Source organism: Lactuca serriola, chromosome 4 (genome assembly GCF_051521515.1).
Source record: "Lactuca serriola cultivar US96UC23 chromosome 4, Lser_US96UC23_V15, whole genome shotgun sequence".
Lineage (NCBI taxonomy): Eukaryota > Viridiplantae > Streptophyta > Magnoliopsida > Asterales > Asteraceae > Lactuca > Lactuca serriola.
In genome coordinates, this window is record NC_136411.1 from 360,637,059 (window position 1) to 360,652,408 (window position 15,350).

The following is a 15,350-nucleotide window of genomic DNA, read 5'->3' on the forward strand; positions in this document are numbered from 1 at the left end:
GTACCAACAAGGCCCTCTCCCTGAACTTGGCGGTGATCTCCGCCACTGACTCAGTCGACTGTCTTATATCAAGAAATTCTCTGGCTAGCTACTGAAGCAACACAGCTGGCGCAAACTCCGCCCTGAATTGAGTCACAAAATCTCACCCAGGCATAGCCTCGATGGCTGGGGCTCCCAGCGAGTCACCAACTGACTCCCAAAAATCTCTAGCTCTATCCCTCAAACATCTTACAGCAAAGCGGACCTTCGACCCCTCTGGGAAAAAGCTCGTCAACTGTGCAAACTCAATGTCTGTGATCCATCTCCTGGCAGCAATGGGGTCCTTCACACCATGAAAGTCCGATGCACCACTCCCCCAGAAGTCCTTGAAGGACAGTGTACACGCACCCGTCTGGCCAGACGCTAAATCACTCCTTAATGTCCAGAGGCGATCCTCCATCAGCTCAATAATCCCTTCCTTGATCGACCCAAAAATAACCGGGGTCGCCTAAGGGATACCTCTTGTGATCTCAGACGCGATGAACTCGCGTAGCCCGTCATCGACCTGCTCGGACCCTGCACCCGAGCCTAATCCTGAACCTCCTGCTCCATGTCGTGTGACCACCATATTGAAAATAAAACACATAAACGTCGGGATTATACATACTTTCGAGAGGTCTCACACACTCCCCAAGTTTCCTGGTTCCCTCTTGGCCCTCCTTGACTCGAGTACGGATCCTCTGCTTTCAGTAGTACGAGCCCATACTGTTGGACTAGTCTCTAAGTCCATAACTATTTTGGCATGTACTTGACCCGATGGTGCATGGTCCTTTTGGGTTGCCTTCATCAAAGCAACTTGATAGGATGAATTATAGAGAGAGAGGATTGATTATGATTTATTAATATATTATAAGAATAATATATTAAAGGAGAAATCATAATGTTTAATTAATATTAGTCAATAATTAATTAAGAATTAATTTTGTGGCTAAAAGATATTAATTAAATTAGGGGACGAGAACTGTCAATTGTGTGATAGTTGAATATTGGGCTAATGGACTGCATAGAGGATGGAGTGGACGAATTCTATGGGGAAACTCATTAGAAATCGTCCAAGGCCTCTAAGGAGGGAGTCCATGCGCTGCTTAGGGCCTAAGCAGTCAAATTAGGTTTTCCTTGTTAGATAACCCTAATAGCCTCACTATTTAAGAACCCCTAGGGAAACAAACACATATCCAACTAATTCCTTAAGGCTTCCAGCCGTTTTTGGGTATCTCATCTCTTCTCCTTCTTCATCCTCATACTCTTGGTGTTTGTGAGCCATTAGAGGAGTGACACTTATGACTCTAAGCTTTCTAAAGCCATTACAAGGAGGATTTGAGATTGTTATTGCTACATAACAATCAAGGTACGTAAGATCTAAACCCTATTTACATATATGATTTTGATTATAGCATGCTAGATCTAGGGTTTAAAGTCTTGGATGAATGCATGTACAATAGAGAAACCTACATCCAAGCATTAGGGTTTGCATGAGCACATAGGATGTTCTTTTGGCCAAAACCCATCAGGGGTATCAGAGACTAGGGTCTTCTTCTATTATATTTGATGCAAAATTATGTTTTCAAAGCTGAAAATTTGCGAATTTCGAATCTGACCTGATTCACGCCGTGAACATAGTGTGTTCACCTTGTGAATTCAATCTGATAGCAGATTTTTGAATTAAACCAGACTCATGTCGTGAACATAGTGTGTTCACCTCGTGAATTCAGTCTGACATCATGATTTCGAAAATTTTGCCTTAATTTGCTTTGGATAATTACCATAATTTTTTTTTCAAATAAAAATAAGATTTTTTAAGTTTGGTAATTGATATCCTAATCAAATTAATAGATAATTGTCAAATTTATGATACTTACTTGTTTTATATGATAAAGATTAATTATTTGTATTTATGATTTGAATTATCTTGTAAGAAATTAAATTAGGTCAAATTTAGATAATTCAAATTATTTTATTAATTTAATTATTTGTAATTTGATCTAGATAGTTTTGAAAAGTTTCAAAACTTTCCCTCAAGTTTTGGAATTTAAATTTTTGATTAAAACTTTAATTTTGAAATATTTAAATTTTAAACCCTAATGTTTTTGAAAAAGTTCAAAACTTGCCATCAAGTTTTGGAATTTAAAATTTGATTAAAAGTTTGATTTTGAAATACTAAATTCTAAAACCCTAACTTTGAAAAGTTCAAATTACACCCTTATGGTTTTATTAAATTAATTAAGTGTATAATTAAAGGAAAGTTAATAAGTCCATAAAGTTTTGGTATACATTTGATTAAAATAAAAGTGTAATTTATTAAATTAGACTACCTAGTATTTTAAAAGTGTAAAATACACCCTTATACTATATATAACATTAAAAGTCTAATATTATATATGTATAAATTAAACTGCTAGTCTTACTATTAGTAGGTCTCATTCACGAAGCGAATCTATAAGGGGGTATAAGGTTATATAAAATGGCCGTTTAATGGGTGTCCACTCTCACCCACCGCTTCCTTGATTGGTGGAGGGTCGTTAGCCGAACGGGTAAGATGGGGGAAAACCCTTTCCATTAAAAGTGTAATGCAGTAAAAAGTAACTAAATGTTTTTTACAAAATTCCCAATTTTAGTTAGTTTAGGTAAAGGTGAATTGGTGCAATTCCATGAAATTACACTTTGTACCCTTGCGAATACGTTAGTGGAGTGTGTGTGGTTAACCGACACACTAAATGGTTCTAAGTAATGGTAGCAAAGGGTGACTCAATGTTTGTCATAGTTCGGTAGAGCGTGTGTGGTTAACCGGCACATCGAATAGGTAACTGTAACATTGTGGGCACCATGTAAGTTTGCATGGTTATTCACACCCTGTTTTGTGATCCTCGGCATCCCATTCACAAATCGAGGGGCATATCGAGATTTAAACAAGCGATTGAAAAGCTCAATGAATCTAAAAGGATCTAGTAGTTTTTCAATACATTTAAAACCTAATCTCTTTTTTGTTTTTCATTGTGGAAAATTAGTTGATCTTCATTCACTTACCTTCAAATATTCTGCAATTTGGGTTTCGGCATCCCTCTCCCAAGTTGTGGAATATTGTGTTGGGTCCTAGCCTTAATATCTCATTTGGGTGTTTTATTAAGGACTCAATCAATCAACTAACTTTAATTTTTCTCTCGTTTTGTAGATGTCAAAGTATGACAACTATGGTCTTCCCAAATCCTGTGGAACAAGCTTTCTACATGAAGATGATATTCCACGATTCGATCGAGGAACAGAAGATCATGCTTCAATTCCTCCACCTCCTCCTATTGTTCTCCCTAACCCACAAGTTCAAAGGCTTGAAAAGTTCAAACTCACTCAAGCCCTTTTGGCAAGTAAACATGAAGAAGGAAAGTCAGTCTGTGCACACATCTTAAAGATGAAGTCACACATTGATAGGTTAAGAATGTTAGGAGCCGTTGTCTGTGAGGAGCTGGCTGTTGACTGGCTTCTTCAGTCGCTTCTTGACTCATATAGTGAGTTCGTAAGAGAGTACTATATGATAGACCATGACGTGACCCTCATCGATCTCACCTATTTGCTTATTGCGACTGAATCAACAATGATTTGGCACACTGGAAAAGCAAAGTTGATTGGTGGATCTGCCTTCAGACCTCTATGGACATACGCAATGGCAACGAAAGGCATGCCATGGTCGAAAAGTTTGATCATAAGAGAAAGGCAAAGTCTGAAGTAGTTCCATGTGCTATTCCAAAAGAGTCAATTTTCTTTTATTGCCAAGAGAAGGGGCATAAGAGACGAAGCTACCTAGTCTACCTGAGAGATCTAAGAGATGGGAGAGTCAAGACGTTTGGCTCTACTTTAGGTAAAATCCACTATCTAACTCCATTAAGTTCCTATTCCTTGATTCTTAATACACAATGTGATAAGATTACATTTGAATGTTTTACAGGGTTAGAGAAAAATAGAGGAAGCTTGATGGAAGAGCAAGATGAGTCTGATCACGAAGAAATGGATCTCGATCACATGGATTCGAAGATCAGATTTTGAGCTTAAAAAGTTATGATAGAGCTGTTAGGAATATTTGATTACATAGTTTTTCAGTTGATTTTGCATTGTAAAGGACATGTTTTCCGCTGCTTTTATGAATAAAATATATTTTTTGATTTGTCTTATTTGTATATATCCTTGCAATGAAAACATTGTGAGAAATTGATGTTTGTGTATTTCTATAAATGGATGTGATTCTTAGTTATGTTATTTGTGGTAGTGTCAAAATTTTCTAAGTAAGGAAAGATTCCCATCACCCAACTTTCAATTGGACAGAAACTTGGAATCATATGATTTGAATCATGTGATGCATGGAAATCTTGGTACTTAGGAAATTAAGACTAATTCCTTGATCACACAAGTATGTGAGTCAAATGAAGGACTAAAGGAATAGAACACAATGTTGTGCACTAGTCAAGTCCATCACAAATAACAAAGAGACTATTCGTGTAACACCGAAAATTTTCAAAACTAAAATTTCATTTAGATTCGCTTTGATCTTAAACCACTTTTTATAAAAATCTCATTTTTGTTTAAATTACAAAAACATAACTCCATAATCAAATAAATAGTAATCCAGGATCCTCTAAAAACATAACTCTTTCTCTGGTGTGTACAATCGAGCCAGTGCTGTCCCGTGATCCTGAGAAAACCTGAAACACAAAGCACAAAACACTATAAGCACGAAGCTTAGTGAGTTCCCCAAAATACCACATACAACACATAAGCCACTCAAGGCTACAATATGACCCTCTGGTCGGTGTGTCTCAGTGGAACCTTCCAGTTTCGTATCGTTGGACCCTCCGGTCCGGTCTATATCGTTGGACCCTCCGGTCCGGTCTATAAACTCCGCATAGCATAAATCACAAAGACATGATGCATAGCATATCACATATATCATAATACTCAATGTAAGCACATAAGACCCTCTGGTCACACATAACTACCACTCAAGGTAACGTATAGTGAGAAGACTCAGCTCAAACGGAGTCGGATGAACTCTCGTGCTCAACGTCCTGACCTGGCCTCCTCCTATTATTCAAATAACATCCCCGATCAATACTCTCTCATTGTCTCAGCTCTAAATATTGGGTAGAAGACCATTCTACCCTTCCCTGAACTCTCTTAAGTCAATCTTGACCAAAACCCTAAAGTCAACGAAAGTCAATGGTCAAACTTTGACCCGACTCGTCGAGTGCATAAGGGCGACTCGGTGAGTCCACACGTGTCCACTGAATACTCCTTCTAGCCTCGCTTGACACGTCGAGCCAACCCCTAGCTCGACGAGTTACACCTGGTATGAATCGCGGGGCAACCCCAACTCGACTCGGCGAGTTTCCTCCATGACTATGCTCATTCGACCTTCTGAGGCCATATCCGCTTTACCAACTAGTAGATCTAACCTTTTAGCACTCAAAAGTCACGTAAAGGTTCAAACTTTATGTTCATGCAACCCACAATTATCCATAGATGGAGAAATAATCCTTAAAATGATCACCTAAGCTCCAAACTCATAAAGGACTGCATAAAGCTGGGGAATAGTGACTCTCTGGACCTCTCAAGGTCCAGATCTGAAGATATACACACAAGGGGACATCACATACTCTAGATCTCTTACCAAAGAAGAGAAGAAACCCTAGATTCATGACATCTATCACACAAACGAAGATGAACATGAATCCTTACCTCTCACAGTAGCTCTGAACGAAATGATGGAAGATTTGAGTCCCACAAAACAGCCTAACACGAAATCCATCCTTCCCCTTCCTAGAACACACTAAAATATGATGAATTTGCCCTCCTTTTGCATCACAAGCTTTCTCTCTGTTCTCTAGGGTTCCTCAGGGTGTATTGGCTGCAAATGAAGGCCATAAGGACCTTTAAATAGGTCCCAAACCCGAGAAATTAGGGTTTCTCTGCCCAGCACCTACTCGGTGAGTCCCTCCTCTGACTCGCCGAGTCCACTCATTAAATCTGCGTGAAAAACCCGTCTCGACTCGGCGATTTGGATCCGTAACTCGTCGAGTCTCTCCTTTAATAAAAAGATTAAACTACCTAATAATAACCCTAAAAATCTGGATGTTACAATTCTCCCCCACTTGAATTAGATTTCGCCCTCGAAATCAGCCTTTAACCATACATAGGCTTAATCATTAACCCGAAAGGCACTACCGAAATGATCTTCGTACCACACTGATCTTTTCTCTATGGACATTCGAAACCACATAGAACCTCCAAAACCAGAGTTAAACCAACTCTTTCGCCGCTAAGAAAAAAATATCCCTTCCCAATAACCGGAAACCCTAGTGGCCTGATCTGCCGCTAGACCGCTTACTTGAGCGATCACCATGATTTTTGCTCCTCGAATATCAACCCAGTTTCCTCACTGGCTCTCTGATTCCCATAAGACCACAACCAACAACCGACTATCCCTCCTCCAAGCTGATCATGCTAAAACATATGAATCACGCCCCACAAATAAAAGGGTTCACACTCCATTGGGGCACATCTACTAGACTACTATCAGAAACCCTTCGAACAAAGAATCCCCAACATTTTGTCCTTAGACACAAAAGCATAACCATGTTCGATGAGAAGTGTCCTCAAACATCCCATTCATAAGCCTCAGCTCGAAATTCCATATCTCTTTTAACACCACACGAGGTCTGACCGTCGACTCTCCGCATAACTCTTCTAACGGCTCTGGGCCGTCAGCAACCTCTATCTGACCTGCTGAATCTGCTCTGTCATATGAAACACCATCTTTATACTACCCATCACACGTTGCCCTACCTCTCCCCAACAAATGGGAATTCGACACCTCCTCCCATACAAAAGCTCAAAGGGTGCATACCAATGCTCGAATGATGACTGTTGTTACAGGAAAACTCAGCCAAGGGTAAGTACATGTCCCAAATCACTCCGAAATCCAATACACATGCCCGAAGCATGTCCTTGAGCATCTGAATCGACCGCTCGCTATGCTCGTCAGTCTATGGGTGGTAGGCGATATTAAAATGCAACCTTGTGCCCAACTTCTCATGGAATTTCTTCCAGAAACTGGAAGTGAAACGTACATCTCGATCTGAGACAATCGAGATCGGTACTCCGCGCCGCGATACCACTTCCCTCACGTACAACTCTGCCAGGCTCTCCGCAGAAGAGCTCCCACTGACTTCCTCTTCGCATCAACTATCTCGGCTCAAGTGACACACAAGTCAAAAAATTCCCAAATGAAAACTACAATCCAACCGCAAATCGTCTTAGCCCTGACAGAGACGGAGACCCCAGTCTCGCCCCTGGTCCAACCACCATCACACTCTCTTGCCGTCTAGTAAGTACTATGGCTCCTGGCAACATCACGACAGCCTCTGACTACTGAGTACTACGGCTCCCCGTAGCACCACAACACCAACTGACTAGTGAGTACTATGGCTCCCCGTAGTACCACGACTCCATCTCTCTGACTTGTGAGTACTACGGCTCCCCGTAGCATCAGAACACCCTCTGACTAGTGAATACTACGGCTCCCCATAGCTTCACCCCATACTCTCATTCACATTACGACACCACACTACATCCACTAACTCATGCTCCGCAGACTATCATAGATAGCTACACATACCTGCCCCACATATGCATCACAGACTCTGGCGGCAACTGCTTTAACAAAAATACCTACCTCTTGCAGAGGTCCATTTCTTAATTAATCCCACTTGATGTCAATAACCGAAGGGCTTCCACTGGAACCGTAGATACATGATACACCACTAGTCGTGTCAAACTCAAGATTCTAAATAACTCCGAAATCGGAACATTATACCCGGGTACCATGGAACACCATTACAGAACATCATGATGTCCTGCCTCAACCACTGATCTCCTACTCCCAGCACTATACAGATACAACAATACATTTCCCCTGTACCCCATAAATAATTCTCCATTTTTCCCAATGCACAACTTGAGTGTATCCAAACACTCAATTGCGATACAAAGAAAGCACTAACGCTTCAGAACATGCTGATGATCCTCCGAAATCCTTTCCCCTACTGCTCAAAATCCAACCAAGAATACACATACCAGCCCGGGAGTTGGCTGCTCGATAATTTTCTATCCACCCCAAAAAGGGGCATATACAATCCATACATCGACCCAGAAGTTTTCAACTGCCCATACCATCATTACGAGTCTTCCACTTGAAACGGCCCTAACCACCACCAAATTCCTGACCATTGGCCACCTGCCGTGGAGACACCCATCCTTTCTCAGACACATACCACATGCATTATCTCGCTCTATACCGTTCCTTGATCACCAATGACCCTGGTCTCATGAATTCGAACCATAGGTTTCTGTATCAAACCCTTAACCGCCCTTGCCTTAACCGCCCTTGCACAAATCTCTGGTTCCCTCAATAAAATACCTGATTCTCCCCCACTTAGGGTTCGAACCATCACCAATTGACATATTAACACTCTACCCCACATACAGTTTCCTCCAGAAACATCGCACCTACGCTTGGAAGGTGCCACACAACGCCCAATGATCTCCCCACACAGAGATCAAGAAACCTCAAATATCCTAAGTCTCCAAAGAAGTCCTCAGGAACTTCTCATCACGACTACCTCTAGCCATTCAAAACCTCATACCATCCCAATACTGAGCATCCCAACTGTCCAGTACTATCACTGACTCTTAAACTGAAACAATAAATCATCATACCCCTCATCCTCGACTTCTCAACCCCCGTTCCAATACGTGAATCATCACGAGAATAAGGACTCCACTACCATACTCAATGCCCATCATAGACAGAAGAGCCACCGCTCTGATATACTTGACGGTATTACCCTCTGATACCGCTACCACACGCCTTCCTGTACTTAATTAGGGTGCAACGTGGTCCTTGACCATCTCAGTCCCCACTGACTGCCTGCTCATGGTAGATCATTTCCTCGCGGCAGACATGTTCTTGATACTCTGGTGGAAAAATCGTCATCAATGTCAACTCGTATGGTTTGCTCCTAAACCCAAAACTGAAATCTCACGCCTCTCCTACTTCCCACAGGAAACATAAATAACATCCATCAAGTCACAGAAGGTGACATCTCCTCCATCGGCTGATTTCTCACTCAGACCGCAATCCCCCATAATTGCTTGCTCTACTAATCCCTGAGTCTTGCGACCACATCTGACATCTCATCAAGATACTCTGAAATGCTCTCGACCTCCCTCTCAAGGGATGCGTCTTCGGACTTAATCATGGCCCTCAGGCCTAAAACCCCATCGCGCCCAAACTCCACCAATCAATCCTGATCGGAAAACCAGAGAATCACAAACATCATTTGCTAAGAACCATGGTACTCAGCCCCTAACATGTCTTCTCAATCTGCTCCGATGCATGGTACTCGAACCATACATCACTCCTCAATCTGCTTCGACGTATGGTACTTGAACAAAACATCACTCCTCAATCTGCTCCTTAGAACCTTCAGAATACTCCCTGTATCGAGTATGAGTCCTCTTCTTTCGGTAGTACGGGCCCATACTACCTGCCACATCTACCCATACTTTCCACACGAACCATCCCAGAGCTCCTAAGTAGCTGGTCAACCTTCTCATTCACTAACTCCGCCACACATGCTCGCTCCTTAACGAAATGCTCTACTCTGCTAAAGTACTCATCTGGCTAAGGTTACTCCCTTGACTCTTCCTTGGTCCTCCCACTTCTCCGCTATCAGCTGCTGAAGAGCTCCTAACGATGCCAGCCATCTACCTCCTGAATATCATCATATTCACTTGGTAGCTGACTCCCATCATCGAGAGTTCTACAAAGCACGAAGCAAGCAGCATTCAGGCATCGAAGAATACATAAAACTCGCTCTGGGTGATAACTCCGCTTGCTTTGCTCATTCTCAAAAGTACCACCAAACTCTGCACTCTACCCCTCGCGGGTTCTAACTATTCTTTCGATAAGCACCACAACACTCATCTAGGTATCTCTCCTAGATTACCCCTCTACTCAAATCCCCTAAAAGGATTCCAACCGAATACTCTCACTCATCACGTTCTCAAAAGCACATCACATATAACAACAATCTCCTAGGCTAAGACATCACAAATCAGGCCACTCTAGTTCTAAAATATGAAATACCTAGGCTGTCTCTAGCATGCATAATATCTCATAAAATGTATCATAAATATCTCATAATACAAAAGTAAGGGTATTTTGGGAAATCATCGTTCGGGCTCTAGCTAATTGTACACACTTTTAGAAAATCATTTCTTTGAAAACTTTTGTTACTTCCTCAGTTTGAGTCCAAATTACCCGAAGGTGCATCCGAATCCCTCAAACCAAGGCTCTGATACCAACTTGTAACACCGAAAAATTTCAAAACTAAAATTTCATTTAGATTCGCTTTGATCTTAAAACACTTTTTGTAAAAATCTCATTTTTGTTTAAATTACAAAAACATAACTACATAATCAAATAAATAGTAATCCAGGATCCTCTAAAAACATAACTCTTTCTCTGGTGTGTACAATCGAGCCGGCGCCGTCCCGTGATCCTGAGAAAACCTGAAACACAAAGCACAAAACACTGTAAGCATGAAGCTTAGTGAGTTCCCCAAAATACCACATACAACACATACACCACTCAAGGCTACAATATGACCCTCTGGTCGGTGTGTCTCAGTGGAACCCTCCAGTTCCATATCGTTAGACCCTCCGGTCCAGTCTATATCATTGGACCCTCCGGTCCGGTCTATAAACTCTGCATAGCATAAATCACCAAGACATGATGCATAGCATATCACATATATATCATAATACTCAATGTAAGCACATAAGACCCTCTGGTCACACATAACTACCACTCAAGGTAACGTATAGTGAGAAGACTCAGCTCTAACGGAGTCGGATGAACTCTCGTGCTCAACGTCCTGACCTGGCCTCCTCCTATTATTCAAATAACATCCCCGATCAATACTCTCTCATTGTCTCAGCTCTAAATATTGGGTAGAAGACCATTCTACCCTTCCCTGAACTCTCTTAAGTCAATCTTGACCAAAACCCTAAAGTCAACAAAAGTCAATGGTCAAACTTTGACCCGACTCGTCGAGTGCACAAGGGCGACTCGGTGAGTCCACACGTGTCCACTGAATCCTCCTTCTAGCCTTGCTTGACACGTCGAGCCAACCCCTAGCTCGACGAGTTACACCTGGTATGAATCGCGGGGCAACCCCGACTCGACTCGTTGAGTCTCTCCATGGACTCGGCGAGTTTCCTCCATGACTATGCTCATTCGACCTTCTGAGGCCAGATCCGCTTTACCAACTAGTAGATCTAACCTTCTAGCACTCAAAAGTCACGTAAAGGTTCAAACTTTACGTTAATGCAACCCACAATTAGCCATAGATGGAGAAATAACCCTTAAAATGATCACCTAAGCTCCAAACTCATAAAGAACTGCATAAAGCTGGGGAATAGGGACTCTCTGGACCTTTCAAGGTCCAGATCTGAAGATATACACACAAGGGGACATCACATACTCTAGATCTCTTACCAAAAGAAGAGAAGAAACCCTAGATTCATGAAATCTATCACATAAACGAAGATGAACATGAATCCTTACCTCTCATAGCAGCTCTGAACGAAATAAAGGAAGATTTGAGTCCTATAAAATTGCCTAACACGAAATCCATCCTTCCCCTTGCTAGAATACACCAAAATATGATGAATTTGCCTTCCTCTTGCATCACAAGCTTTCTCTCTGTTCTCTAGGGTTCCTCAGGGTGTATTGGCCGCAAATGAAGGCCATAAGGACCTTTAAATAGGTCCCAAACCCGAGAAATTAGCGTTTCTCTGCGCAGCACCTACTCGGCGAGTTCCTCCTCTGACTCGTCGATTCCACTCAATAAATCTGCATGAAAAACCCGTCTCGACTCGGCGAGTTGGATCCTTAACTCGTCAAGTCTCTCCTTTAATCAAAAGATTAAACTACCCAATAATAACCCTGAAAATCCGGATGTTACTATTCGTCATATTTTACCTAACGTCTGGTAAATGTGGTTATACTTGCAAGATTAAGTGTAATTCTGAATCATTGAAAAGTTTCAATGAATGGTAGAACGAATAAGAAGAATCAATTACGCAGAAAGATAAAAGGTTCTCTAATCTAAAAAGAAGGGAGAGTACTTTTGTATCGGATTTTATGATCGTCTTAATGATTAAGAACCATATCACAATTGATCCTTTAAGGACATCTTAGTGCACTAGTATGGCTAAGAAGAGGAATCGGAAATTGTTGAAATGGTTAAATCAAAAGGATGAGTCATACTTCGTTCCAAAATCAAGTCTTAGAATCGTACTCCAAGATTGTGAATTCAGTGACACACACTCATCAAATGTGAAGTAGAAAAATTGTTTTTCTTACTCTTGCACGTTTGAAATTGGTGTGTAGTGTTTGTCTTGATGAGAATGTGCACTAACTCTTGAATATTTGTTTATCAAGAAATGTTTCTTGATAAGAGAATCTTATATGTCAAGAGGTCAGTGGGAGTCTAAATGATCTTGAAAAGTTTCAAGAACTAATCAAGAGTAAACCTATTATTAAACACTAGCACACGACTTGAGGATTGTAACCTATCGTGTTGACAAAATTCTATTTCGGTGCCAATCCAGTTGAGCGATTATGCATAAGAATTCTACGAGTTCTCAAAAGAATGCATAAGTCAAGCACCTTATTCAATGAAAGTACATTGAATGGAATAGGTGAGCTGGTAGATAACTTGGATGCAATGGTGGGACCTTTGATGGCAAGAAATTAAGAATGAACAAGTTCTGTCCATAAGAGTTTGAATTTGTCACAAACATTATCCTTCGATTATGGTTATGGAAAATTCACATGGATAGGAGCACATACACCATAAAATCTAAGTGTCATAAGGTTTCTCTCTGTCATGAAAATGATTGTGAGGAAACGCTTTCACTAAGAGAGATTTTAAGGAGATAGTGATTATGTAAATTGCATTCTTAAATTCGATTATGATTATGGTATCCCTCTTCATAGTTCGAATTGTGAAATTTGGCAATTAGTCTGAACATTTGGGACTTAGTAATGTAAGTTCTGAATTAGTTTAGACACTCATGTGAGCTATCCAAGGGAAGGTGTATAAGGTTGAGAAGCTTAGATAAAGGTTTATCAAAGCATATCGTATTAGAAACAATGAACTTTGGAAGTCAATAAGTATCGTTTTCTAGAAGTTTAGCTGGTTTCTAAATACGTGTCAAAGCTAGTGGGAGCATAAATGTTATGCTGGAATGGATATAATCATCATGTTAGTGGGAGAATGATTATTATTTAAGTATTGCAAGTTTACAATATTAATTACAGAAAAACAAAATTTTCACTTTGCAAAGTTGCAGGGGTAGAAAAGTTGTTTTTGCTATAATTAAGGGAGAGAATGTTATACTTTGTTTCCAATCTAAAAGTTTAGATCGAGAAATTTTAATTAAATTTAGTCAAGGGTATATTTATTTTTTGCATTCTCAAAATTCGATTATGATTACAGCATCCCTCTTTATAGTTCGAATTTTGAGAACACGGCTAATAGAAATATTATGGCAAGAAACTAGTAAAGTATCACGTTTTCGTTGCGAATTGTATCCTATATGCTTCAGGTATTGGATCGATTGCATATGTTGTAATATTCAACCGTTCTAAAATTTTCCAAACGCCTAGGACATTTAGAGGGAAAAAGGAAATAGAACCGGTTTTGACTAAAATAATTAAACAACTGTCAAGGACAATCTAAGGTTCGCCAACGATTGGTCGCTTGTCGACAGTTGAAAGTATTGTCATGGATGGACCATATTGACATTATTATAAATAGATAAGATTCTATTTAGAATGAGTTTTCATATGGAAAATATGGAAATGTTTCCATGTTGGGAGTTGGATATTGAGAATAAATGTCTAGATTAGAACCTTTTATGCAAGAAGAATGTTTAAAGGAATGTACTTTGAATATGAGACTTCATGACTATGGAATTGTCTTGTAAAAATCTCCAATAGAGCATTTTATAATTCCGTTGGCCTAGTCTTGGTGATTTTTGTGCCATGACATTACGAAAAGGACTGTTGCATAAAATGTTAGAATCTAACATATTCTAGTAGTGGCGAGAATTTTGTACTCTTACACTAATAGATTAGGAATTGTGAAATGAGTGTGATTGAAAATGTTTTTCATTTATACTATTTCACAAACTAAGGACCATAGGTAAACATAGTGTGCATGCTAAGAGCATGGGACAATTGTTGTCATAATTCAAGTAATAAGTTGATTACCCAAAACATTATACAACAAATAATGTGTAATCAATATGGTGATTAAATAAAAGGAGTTTTATTTATACTCAAAAGTTTGGGGCCATATTGGGTTCGATTATTCTTGTGTTTCATTTTGCATGTTGTGACTTCCTGAATAATAAGATTATTCGAATGTTCCACAGTCACTCATACTTTGGGAGTAGGTATGAAAGAAGATTTTCATGAATTGGTTTGTAGATTGCTTAAAGTGTATTAGACATAGCAAATGTTTGCTGCAACATTCATGAGTGCTTATGAATATGATTTGAGCATTTGATTAAACCCACACTCACTTGGATTGCTTCATGGATTTTATCACGAGTGATTGGTGAGAAGATAATATATTATATTCTTGAAACCGAGATGTGTGAGTTGTATCTTGCCAGTCGGTTACACATTGATAATATGTAAACGCACCAGTAACTTGGTGTTATAAAACATATTGTTGTGTGTGATTCAGTGAGTGACTGCAAGCGAGCATTGAGTTGAAGTTTATCTGTTCCTTTTACCCAAAGTGGGATAAAAGCGATATCTGTGGGCCCTTCGATGATTTAGTGATGACACCCTAAGCGCTTGGCCAAGTCGGGACTAGTTGATGTGTTCAACTTTAGTCTGTTGTCAATCGTCGTAAATCGGAAATCGGGAAACAACACATAGACTGAGAGAATGATTTGAATCCATGTCTCACGTCTATATGATATCTAGAATGGAGGAATATATGATCCCTTATCTAAAGGACATGTATCTGATAAGATCAGAGTTGACAGCGGCTTTTGAAAGCTACGATTGCGGATCAGGATCTGAAGTCATACGCATAATAGTGATTAGACTTATCTAAGTGGGAAACTGTTGGATTAGTGTCTAAGTCCATAACTATTTTGGTATGTACTTGACCCGATGG